The sequence below is a fragment of the Dermacentor albipictus genome, unplaced genomic scaffold, assembly GCF_038994185.2.
Source record: "Dermacentor albipictus isolate Rhodes 1998 colony unplaced genomic scaffold, USDA_Dalb.pri_finalv2 scaffold_11, whole genome shotgun sequence".
Lineage (NCBI taxonomy): Eukaryota > Metazoa > Arthropoda > Arachnida > Ixodida > Ixodidae > Dermacentor > Dermacentor albipictus.
The window spans coordinates 12,366,218-12,391,931 of record NW_027225565.1 but is presented as its reverse complement, the minus strand read 5'-3'; the positions used below and the strand labels follow the sequence as shown (position 1 = coordinate 12,391,931).

General features: G+C 49.1%; 1 protein-coding gene across 1 annotated transcript in view; it reads left to right on the top strand.

Annotated features, from left to right (window-relative positions):
- The first annotated feature begins 584 nt into the window (after positions 1-584).
- Positions 585-25,714, top strand: part of LOC139051327 (uncharacterized) — a 43,352-nt gene continuing 18,222 nt past the window's right edge. Inside the window, exons 1-2 of the mRNA XM_070528338.1 lie at positions 585-934; positions 3,642-3,841. The gene's annotated coding sequence lies outside the window, so the exon portion shown is untranslated. The remainder of the gene's footprint in view (positions 935-3,641; positions 3,842-25,714) is intronic.

Sequence of the window (25,714 nt, the reverse complement as noted above, 5' to 3'; positions counted from 1 at the left end):
CCGTTTGGAGCTGTATAGTGTTCGTCTCAACCACGTGAAAATTCGCCCAGCACTGCGCCAACTCATTGGCGTATCCAGCAGGTTACGTTGCCGTCCCTGCTGCGACTCCGCTTTGCCATATATTCTTCTAACTACTGCCGTACCTCCGTTTTTATGGTCTGCTTTGCTTCCCTTTACTCCGAGAGTGGCTTTCACCCACTATGGGGGATTGGCCAAGGATCGTGTGATTTAAGAAAAAGATTGTCCGAATCTGAAAAAAATCTCTACTGAGAAATTTCGAATAGCTGAAGAAATAAATTTGGATAAATTTTAAGAATTTAACGAGGAAATCGCCCTGATTCTCTACGACTCCCTGATCTTCCTTCTTTTTGCCCCTCCCCTTTCCTTGTTTGGCCTTCGCGTCTTGTCCTCGCGGAACTCCAGACACATTTTTTTTTTCTCGATGCCATTTTTTTTCTCCAGACACAATTTTTTATCGACGTGTAGCCAATATTTCTCACGGGCAAGTGCCGCGTGTCGAGCAATTGACATCGCCATCGACAATAACCTCCCCCCCACCCCCCACCCCAAGAAATGGAACCATCGGCACCTGATCTGAGGTCGGCTACAAGCGGCAAGGCTCGCAAATCGGCCAAGTCGTCCACAGGCATCTCCTCCCTGAGCAGCAAAAGCGACCAGCCGAAAGCGCTCGCCTCGGTCGAGGCGCCCCAGCGCCACGCGAATGTCGTGGACGACTTCCCCGGTGTGACGGAGACGGGCACGCCGCGCGAGGCGCCGGCCTCTGTCGAGCCACACGAGGACCCGACGAAGCAGAAGGCCGCAGACGTCACGGCTCGTGCGGCGCAGCGGCCCGCGAACAGGCCGCCTCCAGCCGAAGCTCCCCACGACGAACCGCGCGGTTCCGATCCCGTAAGCCTTTCACGGCGCGACTAAGGTAAGCGATTGGACCCACCTGTGCCACCAACAAAAGGGCACCCCATCGTCGCGCGCAACCGAGCTCTATAGCTGCGCCGGTGTTACGAACTTCTTGCGGTGCTCCGCGGTGGCTGGCACACTGGCTGCTGTGAGGCTACATATACACCCTTCTTATATTTTGTAAGGTTTTCACTCTTTGAAAGTAGGACAGTGCCAATAGAATGAGAGTGCCGCTGCTACAAGACAAGCTGAGTCCGCTTCGGTCGTGGCTGCACAGTGACGTACAATTTCTCAAGTCGACGGTATACATCCCATAGTCTCTAGTGTAGCGAGGCTGAGGGACCACTAAGTGCTGACTGCAACAATGGTGCACTAAGTGCACCATAGTTACAATCCATGCTATATAATAAATAACTTCCACGGCAAAAAAAAAAATCCCGTCATGCGATCACGATGCAGGTTTATCCCACCCACCTTTATTATGATTATGATACGGTGTACGTGGAACAAACACCCCGTTGTCGTCACCAATATATAGAGCGACTGTGACTCCGACGCAGACGAGAAATGGCATGCAGCGCGCTGCCAAGTACGGAGACCGGAAGCACATTGAAAGCTTGAATTCGGAAAAATGATGATCGCCTTGAGCGTCGGTGCACGTCTCGTACATTGCAAGTCATGTAACCTTGCGTGACTTCCGTCCGTCACGATCCAAAGCCCGCCGCCCTCTTGATAAGTCATTCAGGTAAACCGCAAGCCTTGTCAAGACAGCTGGCTATCTACTTCCCTCACGGTGGGCGAGCGTTAATTTTTCTAAAGACAACCGCCGAGAGAGGGTCCAGGAAAAGTTCGGTTGCCCCAAGAGTAGCCCGCAACAATAACTGACAATTTCTTGAAGCCATTGTCAGGATCCGTGTTGCCAGTTAGACAACGACATTCCAGAGGGCAACTGGTTGTGACGTTGCGACGCTGTAGTTAGCCATGGTCGTGCTATATAGAGTTCCTTATTTTTCACTGCCATTCTCTTCGAAAACGAAGACAGAAAAATATTTTCATGAAAAGTACGCCGCCATCGACACATTTATTTGCTTCCGCAAAAGAAAGTGGAATACGGTCGGGCCATTGCAATAAAAAAACTATGGAATAAACTTACGCTTTATAACTAGCCGTAAATAACTAAATATGATCACATGGTGCCCTATAACAGGGCGTTTTAGAAATGCGTTCCCAATTACATAAAAATAGGGAAGATGCGATAACGAAACAATTTTTTTCAGGGTTGCTTTTACCGTAAAGTAGTACATATTAAAATCACTGAAAATCGTAATTAGACAAGTAATTATGCACATTATATTAACTTTTTATCCGAAAGAGCCACGATTGGTCCTAACGCAAGATTTGAAGCCACTTGTCAGAGAATGTTCATAAACGTTTCCTGATATCCAAAAATGTTGGCGCTGCCCAATTTCTACAGCGTTCTGAAATTCCGGGAAAATTCACCCCGAAAACAAAAACTGCCGAACAGCGCGAATGTCACGCGTTTAGCCGACGGCCGTCAATGACGACACTGTCTGTGCCTCACCATCGGCCGTGCATGAAGCCGGTATCCTTATCGAGCTGCTATCTCGCTCGCTTCATACTTCAGACAGGGCTAATTGAAGATCGATGAGAGAGGCCTTGGTCCTGCAGTTAACATTAATAAGATGATGACGGTGATGACTGCGGAGTTTAGGTAAGTATAGGCTATGTCCAATTATAAGTATCGGTTTACTGATAGTCAGCACTGTTCCGTAAGCGGCTTTTACCTCGCCTGTGACTGAAAACACTGCCAGCGAATTTTCGATGTTCAGTAACTCGGAAAAGTAGAGACTACCTTATAAACCCGCAAATATATATATATATATATATATATATATATATATATATATATATATATATATATATATATATATATATATATATATATATATATATATATTATCCGGAGGTTCACATAACGCACTGCACACACTCTCTCGTAGTGCACTCATGGTGTTCGCACTAGTGTTTGTGCGACCAAACACTTGTGTGTGCTGTTTTGTGCGAACCAAACAGGTGAATAATACGTACAGTCCCGCTGCTAATGCATGACCACGTGGAACCGCTGGCTCGATTTTTAGTCCGAACTAACCCGGCATCCTCGACGACTGTCGAAAGGGAGAGCTGGTATCCATCTGAATGCAGCACGATGCTAGAAAATAAAAATATAATAAAAAAAGAAACAACGCAGGCTCTTCGCTCCTCATCACCAGTGGAACCCTAGGGATTTCTTTGCAGCTTTTGCTCCTGTGCGCGAGGTCGTAGAGTCGTTTCTCGACCGCGGGTGCAACGCATTGCAATGGTGAACGTCAAAGAATCTCGAGCCTTCCAGGGCGGCGTCTCTCGCAGACCGTATATCATTAATTCTTTCAGCCAGTCAGGAATCTACGTGCTGTTCTCTGCTGGTTCAGTTAAGTGACAGCGTATCTCATTAGTCGAGATGTGACACAACTTAATGACACAAAAATGCGATCGGTCATAAGGCGTTTTATTCTGCTGTTTAAAGCTCTACGGTGTGTGCAAACTAGATAGTTACGGGGCCCTTTTCGGCGAACATTTCTCGTAACCAATTTTCTCCCCGCCTTTCTTTTTTCTTTTCTTTTTTTTCTAACCTTCTGATGTCTCTGTGTGCGCATGGATGGCGAAAGGAAGTGAAGAAGTCTCGTCGGCAGCGCTAGCGGCTGGGAGGGCGACGATAAGGCCACCGCGGAGGAAGGTGGACGCTGCGTGTTCCCCGTCTCCCTCTGGATCCTTCGGCCACCTCGGGCCCCGTCCCAGGGGAGCCAAGGTCGACGGGGCCAGAAAACCGGGTCAGTGACGACAAAGGAGAAAGAAGCACAAGGGCAGCGTAAGTCATCCGTTTGTGCATGTCATTTCTCCCGTGACGTTTGAAGTGAAGCTTTACTTGTGGCGTTCGAAAATCTTGCATGCTGTTCTCGGAAGTGGTTGACCCGTCGTGGCTGCAAAGTTGATTGGAGCAGGGCCCTCCATTCCATTCCCACTCCATTCTGTAGGGTGGAAACCTCCGTAATTTCACTCATTTTCTTGCTTGTCGGAATGGTGAGAGTTGGACAATCCGCACTCAGTGGGATCGGTGAGCTGAGCCATTCCATTCCTCTAATTAGAGCAAATGAAGCGCTTTCTCTATAATTGTTTGCTAATTGCGGTTGCGTGCATCGTAACTAAAGGCGTATTTTTGAAGCCTTAACAACGTTTCATATATATTTAAGCACAATCTTCCTTACTCTAAAAGCATGTGTTCTGGCCTGTTATCTCGGCAGCGGGTTGTTGCCTGCAATGTACCTTATCTATTCTTTAAATAAAAAAAGAGATTTTTCGCATTTATGGTGTCCACAGAAATCTCTCTACTTATCTGCTGCCAAAGCGATAATGAGCCCTTAAAATAAGCATTGCGCGAACGTTAATGTGCTAGAGCGCATGCCAGGTCAATATAGCAATCACACTTAAGGGGACCTTATTTCAAACACATAAAGACGATGTAAACTCAAGACAACTACACGTGTAATACGACTGGACAGACCATTACATAAATAATTATTAGATAGATTTCATTCTCTCGCTTGCCAAATAACGTCAACAAACACATCTTAGCTTCGCGGGATAGAAGTTACGAATGTTTGATGATACTCAACATATATTCCGTTCTTCTTTTCAAAATAATCTCTAAAACATGCCTATTTGTAGCGACAGGCTAAATTGTGGTCCTCTCTTCCCAATACCCTCCCCCCTGAAGTCGAAAAAAACTCGAAGAGACAGAGCCTTGAGCTAGAGTGAGACAGAACTCACTCTATAGGCTACTTGAAAACCATAATTAAAAAAGAAAACCGTCTATAATGATTGAGGCCTAGCTTCATAAGCGAAATTACGCTTCATCGTGGTTACGCGGCTTTCTTTTTTCAATTTAGGATTACACCAAACATGCCGCTAACTTCTGGTATCGCGGGGTCACACATTTCTGGCACCAGAGACGTCACGCTAACATTTGGTCGATAGCTACGCCCAAAGTACGAGTCAGAAGGGCCACCGATGGCAGAGGTGAGGCGTTTCACACTTTCGCCACACACGCCTGGTTTGATGCATCGAGTTTGTTTCGGAAAGCACGCGCACGTGATTTGAACGAGCGCGGAATACACGGTTCGGCCGGCTCGACTGTGCATGAGCTGCCATCGGGCGGAGCTCCGCCGAGTTTTGCTTACGGTCCGCTGCGCGCTTACGTTTCACATGCTCAGGCTGGCGCTGCACATAACTCCTTCGATTTCGCGTTTTTCGGCGAGCCCATGTTCCAGAGACATTAGCGACGCGCAGTCAGCTTGGCTGTGTGAAAAGACAAATAATTGGACGCATAGGCGCCGTTTACGGGAGGGGGAGGCTCCGGGGCCCGAGTCCCCTCTGGCGTTTTCCGGAGGGGCAGAGCCCTCCCCCTCCCCGGAGACGCCAAAGAGCACCTAAAAAATGCCATTGCCAGAGTTATGGAACCCAAATCATTTGATGTTTCTTTTGACTTGGCTCTAGCTTTTCACCTAAGATTTCGCTGTGGCTAATAGTTTACGTACTGCATTATTGTTGGCGCGGTTGTGCACGGCTTTTAATTCATACTTTCCCTTTCTTTCTGAAAATCCCGACAATAGGAGGACAAGCGCATTACAAGTGCTAGCAGCGCCTACCTCATCCGTATTTTCTCACTTCAGCATTGTTTTAAATTTCCACTGTAAATACCATGCACATATACAATATTTTTAAATATACACACAGGACAAAATTTATTATATTTTTGAAAGAGATGGAGGTAGCCAATTAAACATTTTTTCTTAAGGTATTTATAAATTTTGCCTGGAGAATAAATAAGTTGATGATGTTCATCACACTTGAAATTGTATTGCGTGATTTTTTTGACCCTGCAAAAAACCTGCAGACTTCAGTCATCCCTTCGGCAGAGTCTTTTATCAATGGCGTGTGAATGCACATGAAGGATGTATGCCTCAATAACAATACGAGTCGGTGTTCGCAATGAACTTGGTAGATCAGTAAACACAAGAACCAAAAGAACTGTGATTGTTCCGTTAATATATATTCCTCTATAATGATTCCAGAGCTAATTCAAAAAACGCTAGTAGAAATCTTCATTTTATACTTTCGCTGGTTCACTTGTTCTTGGTCGTTATCTTCCTGCGCGAGTCCATTTGATGTGGTTTCTTGTTTGTCAAGTATACAGGAGAGGTGTATCTGACAGGCATACCTGTGAGATATACCTTATTTCATTTCTCTTTTGTGGGTTTGCGCGTCTTTATGGCGAATGGTGGGAAATTATTCACAGTTGTACTAGTAAAGGTACATCTCCCCTCTATTGCATAAGAATTACCTTGGGTTGGGCGCCCTTCCCCGAAAAAATATACTGGATACGTGCCTGGCTGCAAATATATATCAGTAATGGAAGTGTTGCGGTAGACGAAACCCAACAACTATTGTAAGAAATTATGAAAACCTGAGACAAACCGGCAGCTTCCAGAAACAGCGGCGGAGGACTCCATCATTGAGTCCTAGCCTACGCACAGATGTTGTAGTATTCATGGCCTCAAACCCTCACGCTAGCGTGCGGAACGTGGCCGCCCAGGTACCAATTCCCAAGTCATCAGTTTGGAGGATTCTAAATCACTCGGTCTTTCACTCGTAGCACCTAAGCCAGCATCAATGCTCGGAAGATAAGGAGCTGCAAAATCATCTAGATTTATTTAACTGGGTCCTCACAAAAGCCTGATGAGTCACCGGACTTTTTTGAGCAACATCATGTACACAGATGAAGGCAATTTTCGTGGAAACGGCTGGATAAATTTGCATAATGCAGGCTAGCGGAATGACTTCAATCCACTCTGGGTAAAGCAGACTCGGCACCAGTACTATAGTGGTTGCTCAATGTGTGGTACGGAATTTACGCCGCTGCTGTAGTTGGTCCCGGCTTCTTCGCTCACAAACTGACTGGACAGCGTTATGTGGACGAAATCCGTCAAGGAGTGGTGGATGAGTTTCTCAGCGAAGTCCAGCTGTCACGTCTTCCACTTCTGTGGTATCAGCAAAGTGGGGCACCAGCACACAGCAGCAGGCAAGCACGAAACTGGCTGAATGCGACTTTTCATGCGCAATAGATTGGAAGGCACAGGCCTGTAAATTGGCCGGCTAGGTCACCTGACCTCACTCCACTCGATTTCTTTCTTCGGGGTTATGTTAAAAATTGAGACGGACGTCAGGAGAGCTCAAGGCAAGGATAACGGATGTCTGCCTTAGAATGCTGGCGTCGGCCATCAAGAAAGCCACTGAAGATGTGGTAAAGCTGACTCAGCACTGCGTAGCTGCAAAAGGAGACCTATTCGAACACGTCCTCTAGGCAACAGCTCGTCTTCAATGGCGCTTACGAATTCGTAGATATTAAGGGCACACTGAAATCTGATGGCTTTAAATGCGTACGCATTTCTATCCTTACTCAACGGGAAAACCGTCTCTCCGTCCCTCCCGTAAGACGATCGCTTTCAACATACCGCCCGCCGCAACGAGCGAATTGACTTACGTGCTGCCTCTCTCTTCAACGCCAACGAATCGGCGAGAACACAGCCATAGAGAATGAATTTTCAACAAGAGCGGACACTCCCATAGAACCCAGCGGCCGAATTGACTGTAGCGCACCAAGCGGATGTTGTTGACTTTTTCCGGTTTCGGTTTTGGGCACGCGCGTTTTGAACACCAGTTGGTACACGCCGCGCCAGCTCCGCTGCTAGGCGCGGCATTCATTTTTTTTTTCGCTTCTGCTGAACCCCGCGTGGCCTTGGCGTGGAATCGTTTCATTATTAAGTAGAAATGATTGCGATTGGCCTTTACAAGACTGCGCCGAATCTGTCGGCTGCAATTTCATAAAGAGAACGAAAGACGTCTTCTGAAATGATGAAATGTTTATTTTGCTCTATATAAATGCTCGTTCCAGGCTTCTGCATTCATCCAAAGTTGTGGCACCAAGTAAGCAGCAGTCGTTGCCGTACGATGCTCCACCGGATTCCATCAGCTGAAAGAAAGTAAATTACAAGCATGTATAATTTCGGTATATTGACCTAACAGGAGTATTGCGTGTAGAGGCGAAACGTGCGTACGTGGTGAATGAGCGGCATTACAGATAAATTCACTTTTAGGTACATTTCGCAGCAAAGACTCCTCCCAAACAATGCCATAAAATCTGAACATCCGCCTTTCAAGCACCCCTCCTTTTCCGGGCATTATTTCCTGCGCTTTAACTGCACAAATACACGGGTGACTGCGCGTTTCCAAAACAACTTGGCCTCAGTCGACACGATTGTATGCCAAGTACACAAAGGTGGCTACAACACAGGCTCAGCCAGACCATGTTACACGCTCGCAGAATGCCTTCTAATCGCACTCAAGTGAGACTCGTGGGTGCAAAGCCTGTTTTCAATCACTCAGAATACATAAATGTCATGTTCTTGAGCTCCTCCGTGTTATCTTTTACGCGTCCTGCCGGCGCATGCAACACTCCCGTGTTATCACTCTCGGCAATCGCTCGTCACGTTTTCGAGAAGCGTGAGTACCGAAATATGATATATGTTGTTGCAGGGCTATAAAATGCGTCACAAACTTGTCCCACTAAAATTCAGTACACGCACTATGGCCGGCTTGCTTTTTTGCTAACAGCTTCACAACCCCAGGCGCGGCGAGCAAGCCTCAAGGTATCCCCAAAAGTTACCAAATAATTTACAATACTTTTTCGGGTCAGAGAATGCGTCACGAACTTCTACCAGTAAGATTCAGTACACGCGAAACTAACTGCGGCACACCGCCGAGCTGCTTTTCGCTAACTGCGTCAATAAGCCGGGCGCGGCAACCGTGCTTCTAAACTACCCCAAATATAACGACTTTAGTTACAATAATGTTGGGGGCCACAGAATGTGGGAAAACTTGTCTGTCTTAGGCGCTACGACGTAGTACACGCATGTACTACACGCGCAATTGCGTCACACGGCCGAGCCGGTTTTCGCTTACTGCGTCAATAAGCCGGGCGCGGCAAGCCCCGTCTTTCTCTATGACACAGCGCTCACGGAGCTCTCGTGCGAAGGAAGCTCTCGCGACTCGCTTCCCCCTCGCCGACTCTGTCACTCGCTTCGACGTTGCCAAGGCGACCATACTGCGCACCCTCCGCGCGCATCATCCTGACGCACGTGTTGCTGCGGGGATGCCCCTTCGCCTCCTCCCCCGCGCCGCCTCTCCCGCTGGGACCGCTCTTTCCTCCTGCCGCTACGCGTCGGCTGCTACAGCACGGCCTCCCGTTTGCACAGACTGCACGGAACTGGCAGCCCCGCATGTGCGGAATGCGGCGAAGAAGAGACTCTCGAGCACCTCCTGCTAGGGTGCCCATCCTTCGATGTTGAGCGCACTGCGCTTTGTGCGTCGTATCGTCTAAAGCCCCTCAATTTTCCAAAAGAAGCGCCATTCTTAGAGCTTTCCGCCACCCCGCTCACCCAGGCGCTTCCTTTTCCACTCCTCCTGTCGCCCCAGCCTCCTCCGCTCCCCCATTGGCCAATCTGTGTCACGTGAAAGCGGGCCCCGCGCTTTTGTATATTTTTTTCTTTCCGGCGCAGAGCAGGCGCCGCGCTTTTGTATATCTTTTCTTTCCAGCGCGCTGCGACCCCCAATCTTGGGCCTGCGACCCCCATTTTTGGGCCTCCGCGACGAAGTACGGCAGGCGGTTTGAAGGAGCGCGGTAGTTTTATACAATGTGTTAGGGCCGAGTGCTTAATTGCGATGCCGTGCTGCTGCGCCTACGGTTGCCACAACAGACCCAGTGACGGCAAAAAGCTTTTTGTTTTATCATCCGCCGGGCGCAACGCAAAACGAAGAAAAGTGTGGATTCACAAGATCGGGCGGGCTGACTTCGAGCAAGTGGCAAAGAACGCGCGGCTTTGTTAAGTGACACGGCTCCTCCAACCTCTTCTTTCGACGCCCGTGTCAAAACGGGCCCGTGTCCAGTGCATTGGGGGTGCGTTAAAGAACCCCAGCTGCAAAAAAAAATTAATCCAGAGCCCCCATTATGGCGTGCCTTATGAGATCGTGGTGTTGGGATGTAAAACCCAAGAATCAACTTTTCTTCTGTCTTGTGTGCCTTGACTGTTCCAGTTAACGCAACACTGCTTCCTTGTGAAAACTTACAACGCAAAAGAATACAGACGCACGTAGTATACAGAGATAAAATTAGCACTTCAACAAAAGTGTTGCTGGTGCCAATGAGGGAGGGGGATAATTATTTTCTGAACCTCTTTCCAGTTGTCCCATCAAGTTCCTTCTTTCTTTTCTATCAAATTCTAACCATTTGCACTGTAATAAATAAATAACGATTTCATATGCTGGTAAGTTGTTAAAATTATCTATACCGCCTATGTGTGAAAACGTTGCTCATGGCCACCACAGCCTGTGCATGAGCTACGTACATCTGTAAAAGGCGCGGAACAGAAACGGCCCTGCTGCCAGGCATTGCTGACCGCAGACAGTCGGAATCTCTCACGCGCCGGCCGAACAAAAGCATCCTGCAGGTACGTAAATTAACCTACGAAACCACGTGCACATACTTTCGCGCTGTCAAAACCTGAAACTCTGGTAATTACTCGCGTGTCTGAGCACACCGCGTGCTTGTGTCGTGTTTCAGCAACACGAACTTTCAACGTGCGCGCGCTTTACGCCTTAAATACGCCTTGAATAATGGTGCTTTTCTCTATTTCTTCCGCAAATCCGACACGACATTCTTAAGGCCAGTTACCGACTGACAAAGCAAGATCTAGTTTGAAAAAACTGCTCCGCAGGACTCGAACGAACTTTTCCGCGGATTTCCTCCCGTAGCGTGTTAGCCGTCGTCTGCTACGGCAGGCCCACTGCCGGCGGCGCCACCGTCGAGGCCGCGCCGAGCGGAGGAGGAGAGAAGTGAATGGCGCTACTTTGGGAGATTGAGGGGCTTTAGTATCGTCGCGTGGGACTGCCTTGCGACACGGAGGCGGCTCTTCTCTTTCCCGCAGCGCACGCCTCTATCGTCCAAAGAGTGCTTCCTGCCCTCCTTGACTTTTGCTGCGAAACACAGCTGAGAGCGCGGCTGTAAGCCTTGCATTGCTTCTTCTTTATCCTTCTTGTTTTTTTTTTTTACTGCTCTCCTTCATTCTCTCTCTAATCTTTTTCTCCCCACTCCCCTTACCCTGTGCAGTGCTGTTGAGGTGCCCTCCCTTGAGAGACAGTTACGGCATTGCACTTTTCTCTTTATTTCTTTTTCAAAATCACTACTACTACTACGGAGCTCCCAGCACATGCCGCACTCTGCCGCTTTCGCAGATAGCTTGAAAGGTACGGGCTGCGCCGCCGCGCCAAACATAGCCACCGCCGGAGCACGCTTGATCACCGTTCATAATGGCGGCGTTCGGGGCAGTCCATATAGTTATGTTCCCATTCACAGAAACGAAGTTCGCCAATGCAGTCGTATACACTTGAATATGTGTGATTGGGTTGGCCGGAATCACGATAAAGGAACTGAAAAGTTTGTCACCTCATGGGAACTTGTCATTTTGTTCGTCCTGTCAGAAATCACAACTTCACTGCATCGAAAGGAAATAAACCAACTCTTATTAGACTTTTGCGCGCACAAAGACAGGACGTCGAACGAGGAAGGGACACACAACATGGGCATGTTGTGTCTCCCTTCTTCGTTCGACGTCCTGTCTTTGTGCGCGCAAAAGTCTAATAAGAACCATGTACAACCAACTCGCCCAAAGCGCAACGCTTTCAAACCAACTCCCTCACAGTAGGTTAACCAAGGGTTCAGCATAAGTTATTTATCAACCAAGAGGTCATTGTACTTTTGTAGTATGAAGTGTCTGTATTTTCTCAACGAAGCGTGCTGCCTTTCGTGCCCATGGGTATCGCCTGTGGGACTTTTTTGCAACAGGGGAAAATTTTCCATATTGCAGCTTATTTCACCAACGTAAGAACTTGAACTTCAGTATCTTTTGCATTTGGTTTACCTCTTCTTCGATGACCCACAGTGGGATGAACCCAAAAGGTGCGACGCTTTGAGCATCGGATCATAACGTCACGTGGGATATATTGGTATGGTATATTTTTCTGGTACAATTTTCTTGAAGTGTCCAAATTAAGAGAAAATGTGACGAAGTAAACGCGGGGGTGCAGCACAATTGATTTTATGGACAGCATTTATAACTTGACGGTAATTTTCTGCGCCACAGCTCAAACATTCCGCCATTCTGCAGCTTGGACTTCACTGATATTGGAACTTGAAGCCTCAAATACCGTATGCTTTTTCTACATCCCTGCCAGCAGACTTGTTTTGCGCAATAAACCAGTTACATTCCACTGTCTCATTTGTACACCTTTGCAGTTTATGTCAGCAAAATTTCTGCTGATGCGAACGTAACTCATCAGATTTTCAGAATGAGGTGCTTGTGCCTGCTTTCATTGCAATTTTTATACAGGGCGCACGTCGAAAATCCTTGCTTTCCGGTTTAACTTTTGTGTAGGTTGTGTGGCCGCAAAAATGTAAACTTACCACAAAGAGCAATAAGCTACGACATTTTGGTACTTCATGGTTCCGGCTTATCGCTAGACACGTTAAACATTAGGAGTTTAAAGCATTTAGAACCCTGCAGTGTTGGGTAATGTCCATATCAAGTGCATCGTCTCTTCATTTATTGCGAAGTTATTTATAAAGTAACAGGTGGTGATTCTCGACTAAAGCATTATCTTCTGCTAAGTAATGATGCAGGAACCTCAATAAACTTTGTCAGGACGCTCAGACTTCCCCCTAAAACAAGTATCAGAAATATGCACGTTGACCTCCATATGCATGGGAAAATTAATCGTATTAAATTCCTAGGGACTCTGAGAAAAGCGACTTGTTTTCTTCTCAATAAGCTAATGTTTCACCGTGCAACTCCTAAGACGGCTGTGATCCAACTTCAGTTTTGCGAGAAACTTTCACTCCACCCTTAAAAAAAAAACATCCTTGTATATGCGGCAATAAAGGTCAATTGCTGTTGCAACGTCATAGTGCGCTGACCTGTCCCTATCCGCTCTCAGCACGCAGAGCCTGAACCGCCTCGACGCGTAAAAGAAGTCGGAAGCGGATGAAGGAAAGCTTTCGTTTTCCATCGTCTCCAAAAAGCGCAGACATAAAAAAAAGCGCAGACCAGCCAACTCTCCTCACCTGGTGATCCCTTTAGCAGATTCTAGTTTTGGGTTCCTTGCTTTCCTGACGATACATCGGCAAAAACGGGGTTTAGATGGAAATTTCGGGCCTGACGCAAAGATGAGTTCTATATCAACGTGAATAATTATTCCGATGTCTCAAGCACACCTGACTGGAAGATTGGATTGATTGTAGTTCACGCCAGAGCCACCAAACTTTATGGAAGTTCTTTCTATAGCGGCTGAAAACTCATGAGAAAGCGACCGAAGCTTCTTCATGTGACAGCAAGGAGTAGCAGAAATGTACTCAGCTTCTCTATAGACTAGCCTATCATATAAGCTTCGTCTTTCTGACTACAGGCGCGCTTTTCTAGGCAGAACACTTGGTTATATGGTTTTAGCTTTTGAAAATTTCCGATAAAAGCTACAAAAATAATTATTGTCTCAGATTCTGTTTTTGTTTGCAGTGCAGTGGACAAGACCCAAATTTGGCCCCTTTGAACACATGTTATTCGTAAGCATCACATCATCTCTGCTTAGTTCACTAACTATGGCTACCAGGCCACCGAGCCTTTCATGTTAAGGGAATTTCACCTGCACGTGCTTCTTTTCATAGTGCGGTGGTCACTATGCTTCAACCTTCCAACTACTACGTATATCACTGCCAGTTAGACATACTGTTACGACTTTGCACCGCTGCACCACGATTACGACTTTGTGGTCCCGTAGCGCTCGTCACCCGTTTCGTGACAGAGCGTTGGTAGCGAAGACTCCGAGCCAGGCGTCGATGAGAAGAACAAAGGGGACTTTATACACTATATACAGGTCATTATACAGGACATGAACGGGTCGGCACTGGGGCCGAGATCTCACAGCAAACGCGACGGTTCCCGCACGGCGACGCCCGGCGAAAACGCGTGACACATCTCACCCCAGTCGAGAGCGGCACTGTGCTCCCGGTGGGTCGGCGGATCCGGTTTTTCAGGCGGCGCGTCGCGGCTTTTATAATCCCCGAGGAACCATTGTCACTCAAACGGCCCAATACAAAGTCAGCACTCGACGGTCGTCTGAGAGGTCCAACCAGCGACCGCGCTGGCCACCCGGTTCAAAAGTTCGCGCGCGCGGTGACCTCCAGGCAAAAGGAGGTGCGGCGCCGGGCTGTCTGGCACTTGTGTGCATGTCTGAACATGCTGTTCGCCGATGCTTCTCCGCAGAGCACCGCTGCCTGACGGCTCAGCATCTTGACTTGTGAAGGGAGAATTAGGGCGCTCGCAGGATAAATTCTGCATCTTGCAGATTCGGAATCCGGGCTTGTGGTAATGGCACAACAATACGCAGCTTTCGGTGGGAACAAAATGCTAGAACGCCCGTACACCGCGCATTGGGTGCACGCTGAAGAATCCCCGGTGCTCAACATTTATCCACCAGCAAATTTATCCACAATCAAACAAACCTCTTAATACTCCTAGTGATGAGAAAACTCGCAGATGCTCCTTTGGCGTCTGTATGACTCAGTTGCTAAGAATAGCACACACATGGGAGGGATTTCCTTTTTTTTTACTTCCGCAGACCAGATCTTATAGCTACTGCATTATAATACTTTTGTAATGAGCTGTAGTCTTTTGATCACTTTGATTTTCCCAATGGTTTCCCATTCAACAAAAACGACTTGTGACGAAAGCTTCGCAATCTTGCGTTGATCTTGTATAGTACTGTTGTGCTCCGCCTTTAATATCGGTTTTGGGCTACAGGAATTGAAAGGTTTTCCAATCGACCTCCGATTACTTCTGTGAGAAAGGGAAAGCTCTTCTTGTAATTGTGTTGCTATTTTATGCTGTCCCTACCTTACTTCCTCGATTTATTTCTCATGAATATAGATAAGCAGCTTCAAAGAGATAGATTACAATTTTACACACTTACAATATTTAGAATCTGCCTCTTTTATTCTACCGGCAGAAATTATTCCCGTAGCCGCATTTCTGTTGGGGTCCAAAGAATTTTCCAGCACGCATTACCAACAACACCAGACATAATCATTGTATGGACCACATGCACATGCAGGACCCCATGCAGGACCACATGCAGGAGATTATAGCCTGGCCTATCAGCTTGTATGCTTCTCCAGGTGCTTAACAATAATTACGATGTACACAGTGATCACAAATACAGACAAGCAGAACATACGGTCACAAACACGAACGCACATTCAATAAAGACGTGTACAGCGTTTTGTGAAGGCTTGTGTGCCGCCAGCAGACCAGCAGCGCTTTCATGGCGCGTAACGCGCATCTGGTGCGTTGCCACGGACCGCGAATGTGCTGCAGTTCAAAACTCAAGTGGCATCGCAGGTATGCAGTGCCGCCTGCAAAGACGGTTGCCCTGATAAGTCAAACCACTCGGACAGCGAACAAAACTAACGCTTCGCTGAGTGCACTGGTTTCGTTTGTGCGCAGTAGTATCTTAAACATCCTGTCTACAGTCCATTCTACAGATTAGCGGCAGCTTCAATAGGTTAGTACATTCTATGTGCCTAGGCCACTCTAACACTCTTTCGCAAAGACCCTAATCGGAGCCCGCGGCCCCAAATGAAGTATTATGCCCGTCTTCCAGCGCTTTTCCGACTGTTGTCATTCTCACATGGGACAGCTAACCTTGGCGTGTCTTCTCAGTCGTCACACGCGAGGCAGCCCACGTTCAGAATGTAATAAGTGAAACACGGGATGTGCTGGCTCTTCTTCCATCCTGAAAGGTGGAGGCGGCCAGAAAGCGAAGCTAAAAGGACCCTTAGAGAAAACTGATCAGAGTTTACCAAACAATATCGGCACTGAAAATCACTTTGTATGTCTCCGAAAAATTTCTATTTATGGAACTATGAAATAAAAGAAATACACCATAATAAAACTAATATTAATAAAACTAATAATAAATAATAAAACACACAGTAGCGAAGAATGTTTGGTGTCGTGTTGCTGCCCATCGGCAGCACCAGTACTCCATTGTGGCTCGATTTGGAGTGCAGCTTACTACGCAAGGCACCGAAATGTTCCTCCTTGAGCAGGCGGGTGCAGTACCGACGCCTGCACGTGCACGGTGCCAACGAGGCTGTCCTTCAGTGGCTTAGGCAAGTGACATGCCGGTGCGAGGGAGAACAAAAAGCTGCCAAACGCCACAGCCATCGGCCTGCGTTCACATACGTCTACATTCAGGTCGCTCGTTGGCGATGACAACGTCACTACATGCAAATGATAGTCAACACGGGAGGCGATGTTACTCCCCAAGTTTGTATAGCGTTCTAGCAAGACGCACACCTTGCAGCAGTTGTGGCTTCTGTTCGCGTTCTGCTGAACGGCGACCTGCTGCCGAGTGGCAGCGTCCACGCTGGCGGAGGCGAATGGTTGCTGGTACAAGTGTTCCGTCTCCCAAGGCACGAATAGAAAGTCCCGGATCCATACAGCTGCTCAGTCGTGGTGGCAGCGGGGCGTGATCAAGTTGACAACTTAAACGGCACCCGTGATGGAATGCGGGCAGAGAGCAGAGGAATCACGTCCGTGACATCGCCGTTTCCGTACTTGGCAGACTTCAATCACTGATGACCAGGATGATGATCATTTCCTCAATATCGCACATGCTCACCACGGGGATTGGTCAATAAGCGGCTGATACGTTTGAAATAAAATAGGATCATGCGTAGGCAATATAAGTGTTAAGGAATAGAAATAGCAGCGCCTCGGAACGTTCTTTTCGTCCTCATCGTTTAAGTACGAATAGCGGGTGCGAACAGATTGGCTACGTCTAAGCTATTGGTCAAGAAACGGCTTGAATTATTCAAATTGTAATAAGGTGATTTATTATGAGGCACTAGGCACAGTCTGGTAGCGCTGGCGGTCGACAAACGCTGATCACGCGCACAGCCGCAACAAGAGCGCCTTCTTCGTCTTCCTCTTCACCACAATTGCCTCCGGGAGAGAAGAGGAGCCATCCTGGCGACTTACGGCGTAGGTAGGATGAGGGGGTCATAGTAGGGCTTAAGTCGGTTGACATGAACCGTGTCACGCCCGCGATGCCTATGGTCGGGTGAAGGTGTCACAGGTTCTAAAACATAGGTGACAGCGGAGGTACGGTCTATGACGCGGTAGGGGCCATCATAGCGTGCAAGGAGTTTGGTCGAAAGGCCAGGGCTGTGAGGCGGGACCCACAACCAAACAAGGGTACCAGTCGGGAAAACTGGTGTAAGCGCGTCACTGTCACGCCGCAGCTTTTGACGACCTTGAGCAGCGGCCGTAAGGGCTCGCGCGAGCTGCCTACAGTCCTCGGCGTATTTGGCGGCTTCAGACACAGGCGTGCATTCGGAAGCGTCGGGTCGGTATGGGAGCATTGTGTCCATAGTACACGAGGGCTGTCGTCCATACAGCAGAAAAAAGGGCGAAAAGCCAGTGGTAGCTTGTGTGGCCGTATTATAGGCATACGTGACGAACGGCAAAACAGTGTCCCAGTTACTGTGATCCGAGGCGACGTACATAGTCAACATGTCACCGAGTGTGCGGTTGAACCTCTCTGTCAAGCCGTTCGTTTGCGGGTGGTAGGCTGTAGACTTGCGGTGAACGATGCTGCATGCAGCGAGAAGGGCTTGGATGACTTCGGACAAGAAGACACGTCCCCTGTCGCTGAGCAGTTCGCGTGGTGCGCCATGTCGAAGAACGAAGTTCCGCAAGATGAAGAACGCAACTTCGCGCGCAGAGGCTGCCGGGAGTGCGGCAGTCTCGGCGTAGCGCGTCAAGTGGTCGACACCTACAATTATCCATCGGTTACCCGAGGAACTGCAGGGAAGTGGCCCGTACAGGTCTATGCCGACGCGATCGAAGGGCCGAGCCGGGCAGGGCAGCGGCTGTAGCTCACCAGGTGGGCGCTGTGGAATTTTCCGCCGTTGGCACGCCGTGCAAGCGCGTACGTACTGGCGCACGAAGTGATACATGCCGTGCCAGTAGAAACGCTGCCTCAGCCGAGTATACGTTTTCAGAACACCGGCGTGACCATTATGAGGAGCAGCATGAAAATAAGCGCATATGTCAGAACGCACGTGTCGTGGTATCACCAGGAGCCATTTGCGACCATCAGGCAAATAATTTCTGCGGTAAAGAACGTTGTCGCGGACAGTAAAGTGAGCGGCTTGGCGACGAAGTGTTCGAGAAGGGGGTGTGGCGGATGGGTCGTGGAGGAAATTCAGCATAGTTGATAGCAGGGGATCCTTACGCTGCTCATCCGGCATATCAGCGACGTTGAAGGCTGACATGGATGCGAAGAGCGGAGACACTGAAGCCACATCACAAGGTAGCGGCGATCGAGAAAGCGCATCGGCGTCAGAGTGCTTTCTGCCCGATCGGTAGACAACGCGGATATCATATTCTTGTAAGCGGAGTGCCCATCGCCCTAGGCGACCTGACGGATCCTTCAACGAGGACAGCCAGCAAAGTGAATGGTGGTCGGTGACAATGTCAAAAGGGCGACCATATAGGTATGGACGAAATTTGACGAGCGCACAAATAATGGCCAAGCACTCCTTTTCTGTTACTGAGTAGTGGGCTTCTGCCTTCTTTAAGGTGCGGCTCGCATACGCGACGACGTACTCGTCATAGCCGTCTTTCCGTTGTGCGAGGATTGCACCAAGTCCGATACCGCTGGCGTCCGTATGTACCTCTGTAGGCGCTGTGGGATCGTAGTGTCGAAGAATCGGTGGCGAAGTAAGTAGGCGACGTAGTTGCTGGAAGGCTTCGTCACAGGAAGTTGACCACGCGGAGATGCCGTTAGTAGCGGTAAGCAAATTGGTCAGTGGTGCGATGATAGTCGCGAAATTGCGCACAAAACGCCGAAAGTAAGAGCAGAGCCCTATAAAGCTGCGGAGTGCCTTAAGAGTAGTGGGCGTCGGAAACTCTGCGACCGCGCGAAGCTTGGCTGGGTCAGGAAGCACGCCGTCCTTCGATACAACGTGACCCAATATTGTTAACTTGCGAGCAGCAAAACAGTACTTTTTGATGTTAAGTTGGAGACCAGCAGAGGTGAGGCAGGTCAGTATCTCACGCAAGCGAACGAGGTGCGTCGGGAAATCTGGCGAAAACACCACGATGTCATCAAGGTAGCACAGACATGTTTTCCACTTGAAGTTGCGAAGGATGGTGTCCATCATGCGCTCGAAAGTAGCGGGCGCGTTGCAGAGCCCGAATGGCATTACGGTAAATTCGTACAAGCCATCGGGCGTGATGAAAGCTGTCTTCACACAGTCATCATCTGCCATGGGCACTTGCCAATAGCCGGAGCGAAGATCCAAAGATGAGAAGTACTCCGCGCCTTGCAAGGAGTCGAGGGCGTCATCAATCCGAGGCAGCGGATAGACATCTTTACGAGTGATCTTATTGAGTCGATGGTAATCCACACAGAAGCGTATTGACCCGTCCTTCTTGCGTACTAATACTACAGGAGACGACCAAGGACTGTGGGAAGGGCGAATGACGCCACGGTGCAGCATGTCGTCGACCTGCTCGTTAATGATCTTTCGCTCGGCTGCCGACACGCGGTATGGTCGTTGGCGTAAAGGAGGATGGGAACCAGTGTGTACGCTGTGAGTGACGGTTGCCGTACGCCCCAGAGATAGTTGGTCACAGTCAAACGACGAGCGAAAATTCTGAAGAAGCGCGAAGACTTGCTGGCGATATGGAGGCGGCAGATCGGCGTCTACGACAGATTCAAGAACGTCTGACGACGATGACGACGACGACGATGATGATGATGATGATGTGCATGGCACGGGAGAAGTGAGGGCGTCGAGTTCATAACAGGCCGTGTCGTCGGAAACATCGAGAATGTAAAGCGGGTCAAGGGGCTGAACACGACCGAGTGATTCGCCGCGCAGTAACGTCACATGGTAGTGAGACGGGTTACACACAAGCATTGAGGATAATCCAGACGCAGTGGTGAGGACGGCAAATGGGAGAGGTAGGGCCTTGCGACGTAGAAAAATCGGCGACGGTGTAAAAAGTACTGTAGCGTCTGGCGCGGTAGAGCAAGAGACGGGCACAAGCGCACACATGTCGGGTGGTATGTCCGTATCGCACACAATAATGAGCTTGGAGGCTTTCTGTTCAGAAGGGTCAGGCAGCGGGGCATCGGCAAGCGGGAAAAGCGCTACTTCGGCCCGGGCACAGTCGATGATGGCGCGATGATGAGACAAGAAGTCCCAGCCGAGGATAATGTCATGTGAACATGATGACAACACGAGAAATTCAACAACATAGACAATGCCGTCGATGACCACCCTGGCAGTACATTGAGCGAGCGGGGCTATATGCTGCGCAGTGGCGGTGCTTAGAAGCATACCAGACAACGGCGTTGTGACCTTATGGAGGCTGCGACAAAGCTTTTCGTCGATAACAGAAACTGCAGCCCCAGTATCAATAAGCGCAATTGCGGCGGTTCCTTCGACCAAAACGTCCAATAAATGGCGTGGCGACTGTGCAGGCCTTGTAGAAGTCGCGAAGCTTGCAGTTCGTGCCTGCGGAACTGCAGCAACTAGTTTCCCTCGCTAGGTGACTGGCGGCGACGTAAGGGGGAAAGTGAGCGACGACGTGGTGATGGCGAACGATGGGTGCCGACAGGGCGTCGAGGAGGCGGCGAAAACTCGTGGTCGGGAAGAGCCGCATGCCCGGTGGTGTCATGGGAATAGGCATATCCAGGCGGTGCGATAGTAGCGTTACCAGGTGGCATGCGACGATGGCAGAAGCGCGCAACGTGGCCGGCGACACCGCAAGCGAAGCATATGGGTCGGTTGTCGCGTGTGCGCCAAGGGGTCTGAACTGGGCGTCGAGATGGAACGGGAGGCGACGCGGGAGGAGGTGCAGCTTGAAGTCGCATTGGCGCCGGAAAAGAGAACGTCGGCGGCGCAGGTCGCCCGGCGACTTCGGCATAGGTCAGAGGTGCAGCCACGGGAGGGCAGGGGTGGGCGAAAGGTAAAGACCCAGCAAGTTCCTCGCGAATGGCCCGCCTAATGGGAGCAGCCAGAGATGTGTCAGGCTGGGGAGGTCCATCATTGAGAGGCAGCATAGACAATTGGCGTGCCACCTCCTCACGAATGAAATCCTTAATCTCAAGAGAGAGCGATGCTGCTGGCGTGGTGTTCGAGCAAAGTGTGAGGCCCGAGAGAGAGTCGCCAGGTGCGAGAGCGCTGCGCGCAAGGATCCTTTGTCGACGCAGCTCATCGAAGCTCTGGCAAAGAGTGACGACAGCTGCCACAGAAGTAGGGTTCCGCGCCAGGAGCATTTGAAATGCGTCGTCCTCGATGCCCTTGAGGATGTGCTTCACCTTGTCCTCTTCAGTCATGGTGGAATCGACGCGGGCGCAAATATCGACGACATCCTCTATGTAACTTGTATAAGTCTCGCCGGGCTGTTGAGCGCGCTGGCGGAGGCGTTGTTCTGCACGGAGTTTTCGCAAGGCTGGCCGACCGAAGACTTCCGCGAATGCAGTTTTGAAAGCGGACCAGGTTTGCAGTTCCCGTTCGTGATTGTGGAACCAGAGGTTCGCAACGTCAGCAAGATAGAAGATGACGCTACGGAGCTTCGTCGGGTCATCCCACTTGTTGTGTTCACTGACGCGCTCGTAGGTAGAGAGCCAGTCTTCTACGTCAGTCTCACCTGATCCGCTAAAAACAGGAGGGTCCCGCTGCCGTTGCATGGCGCCGCACATGACAGGAGCGGCAGATGCGCCGAGTGGATTGTTGGGAGCGTCGGTCATAGTAGCGGCTGGAGCAGATGTTAAAGTTCGGCTGCGAAGTTCCAGGGCGAGGTCGGGGAGTGGAGCACCTTCCACCAAATGTAATAAGGTGATTTATTATGAGGCACTAGGCACAGTCTGGTAGCGCTGGCAGTCGACAAACGCTGATCACGCGCACAGCCGCAACAAGAGCGCCTTCTTCGTCTTCCTCTTCACCACAAAATGATCACTTCAAAATATTTTTAATGCAATTATGTGGGCTCCGTTGTTTAAGCACTGCTTTCCATGGTCTTCATTGAAATCTATTCTCAATTGAACTTGTCACCGATAAGCCTATGTGTAAACTGTAGACGAAGAAAATGAAATGTCCGTGGATTTCGGTGCCAAAATACGAGAGGGTGCAGTGCTAGGTATTCCATGCTTTCTAGTACTTCTGGGAGAGTGATTTAATTGATCGAATACTAAATTTACATGCTTTTATTTATGAGAGCTGTGAATATGAAAAACCTTTTGGGTTCCTTGTTCTTTTTTTATGTGTTGTCATTCTTTCAGTAACTTCGTTTTGAGTATTCCCGTTGTTCCTCTCCAAGTACAGGTTCTCGTTGACAAACAGCTGGTTTGCTTTATTCTGAAAGACAATGACATGTTGCTTGTTATCATTATTATGAAGGGATTAGGACAAGTTCAATGCCCATTACTAGCTGGGGGTACGAGAAATTCCGAAAGAGGTTTCCTGCAAGGCTGGCACCACAACTAAGGCGATCGGAGCGGTTCCTTTTTCGTTCAGGTCTATTCGTTCTCCTCACTTTGCTGCTGTCTTTGTATTCTTTTTATGACTCCTTTATTATCTGGCACAAGAACAGTTGACGCGTTTAATCCAATATCAACGTGCTTCCACACTTAGCTTCCCCCGTTACATACGAAGTTTGAAATTAGTAAATAAAGATAACGTGATCTCTGAAGTTCGTCTTTGCTAGTGTGAAAAGGGGTATGACTATATTACCAAGACATATACTACGCTTCAACACCTATGTCAAGGAAAAGACGTGTTTGAGGAACTCCCATGCAGCTGCGATTGAACAACAAAAAAAAAGAAGACCTAAGCACTCCGTGTGCGTATTCACAAACAAACAAAACTGTGTATACATTGACGTTAGCAGTTCACTGGCCGCTTTATATTGTTCTTAACTGTCGTTCACCTGAGGGTATGTAGCCCATCCCCTCCCTCTATCGCTTGCCTTCCCACTTTTGAGCCGCGAGCGTCAGTTGTGCCCATGCGCGCGGTCGCGAAATGCTCGCGTGCCGTCCGCCCCCTTCCCTCCCTCCCATCCCCTCACGGCCTTTCGTGCGACGGAAGAAAGCGCGTTTGCTCTCCGCTTCCTGCCTTCGCGCGAGCCTCGTTGAGCGGCCACCGCCGGCTTGCGTTGCGTGCTTTCGCTCACACATGTAGCACACGACGCGAGGGGACGCTGTTGTCGCCCTTCATACCGAACATCGCGGTAACGGCAACGGGGACAAGGATGCCTCTGGAGTGTCCATATAATTCGTGTCGCAATAAAACAAAATCCTACAGAAAGAGAAAAAAAATGACATAAGCGCCCACGACGATCTTTCCTTAAACAGAGCAGTTTCGTTGCCTACGCTTAAAATAGCGCCAACAATTTCTCTTCATCCATACGAGCCTCGGCAGTTTTGGGTACACATTGACTCCGCAGTTGAGTTTAAGTCCCATGCTATCAAGGTCATATCTGTTTGTTGGACGGTTAAGTACCGACGATTGGTTCCAGGCTATCATTTAGTGTTAGTTACAGCATGCGTCTTCCAATTTGCAGCATGCTCGTTCCAGTATGTGCACAGGTGAGAAAAAATGTTTGGAAAACTTAGCACAATAATATAGAACAAGGAAAAAGAAAGATTCCTAACGCATCCGCAAATGCTGCTCTTGTGCATACGATGTGGGTGAATCCTGTTACCATGTGAATGGCGTAAGAATAACAAGGGAAAAAAAAATAAAACAAAGGTGTATTAAGAGCATTTTTTTCCTACACGGCCTCTTTTTCCGACACCGCAGGGAGTCATAACAATGGGGTATGAAAGAGGGAACTGAAGGCTATTACCCCTTTGACAAAGAATGCGAAAATTGAACAAAAAACCTAAGTTCTGGAAACGGTGGTAGATGAAAGTACCAAGAGCGCGAAGAAAGCGCGTGGCATTCGATATACTTATCACATTGTAATGGGGATGTATTATGTTCGGATACCTTTTTTATATTTGTTACTGTCTTTAATTGGTTCGAATAAAGTCGTCCATCACTGAAGAAAATCAAAGAAAAGAATCATAACATATTGTTACGCGAAGGACGAGTCAGTAAGACGAGCAACTATTTACGGGTTATATTTACAAAAGCAGTTGCAGCGCTGACCGATTAGTTTTACCGCGCGAGCGCAGTTCATTCTTCCTTCTCTTCCTCGAGTGATGGAGCTCACGCGCTTCGTTCAAACAATCAAATGCCACACGCGTGTAGCATAATCCCCCTGGAGGCAGAAGCGACGTCCCGGAGCGTCTAAATGTCACCGCTGAGAGAGTGATACTACTTCAGTCGTGTGACGTGCACGATATCACTGGACTGGGAAGCAGATGGGACGTCATGGGCGATCTCGTAGGTGATGGGAGTCACGGCACGAAACACTCAGTATGGGCCTGTGTAAAGCGACAGCAATTTTTCTGACAGGCCGACCTGACGCGACGCAGACCATAGAAGCATCAAAGAACTAGGCGGGAAGTGCACGACTCGGTGTCGCCGGTGTTAAGAATGGCCCACTGAGGTGCAAGTTTTGCCAGCCAGTTGCGACAGCGGCGTCAACTGTTCTTGGAAAGTCAGCGTTACGCTCTAGCCAAACGGCGTCACTAAATCTACTGTGTGCGGAAGACAATGCCGCGTCCTCATCTCTCCGTCGCGGGAGCCGAGATGAGTTCGGCGAACCAGGCTTTATGACTGAACACGCCACCGCGGACCCGGTCTGCAGTGAACAAGGGAGTTCCCGAGGGACCGTAGTACGAGGCCCCTTCCCACGCACCATTCCTGACGTCAGCCCCGATTTCTGCGAAGACCGTCTGACGTCGGTTGAGGACCGTAAACCTGTGCGAAAGTGTGTGTGTGTAATCCCTCGCGCAGAGAGGCGACTCGTTTACGATGACTGGTCGAACGTTTCCCTCACCTTGGGATCGAGGGAGGACCGAGTGTTTATAAACTGCTGTTGTGCGGCTGCTCGAGTGCACTCTCTCTCGCATTCATGCTAGACTGATGAATTGCAGCGTCCTTATGTAGATACTGTAAATAAACCCATATTCGTTTTTCTAGATCAGAAGTAGTCCTTCCCTTCAACAACGTCCTCAGCGTGGATAAGTTGGATGACGGCATGGGGCAGCTACCATCTAATTCATGCCCGACTCCAATATTGACAATTAATTACGAGCGATGGGATTGACCCCCCAATCCTCACACCGGTCGTACAAACGCCTTTGATTCTCTTGGGATTTCAGAAGGCGCTCACGGGCAATTTGCCTTGCGTGGGCAGAGCGGGCCATGGCGTCAAGTGCATATTCACTGGTACACACTTCTTTTTCTTTTTTCCAGCAGTGTACAGTGGACAACGTAAAGTATTCGATAATATAAAAAAATATTCGAATTTTCGAATCATGACTACTC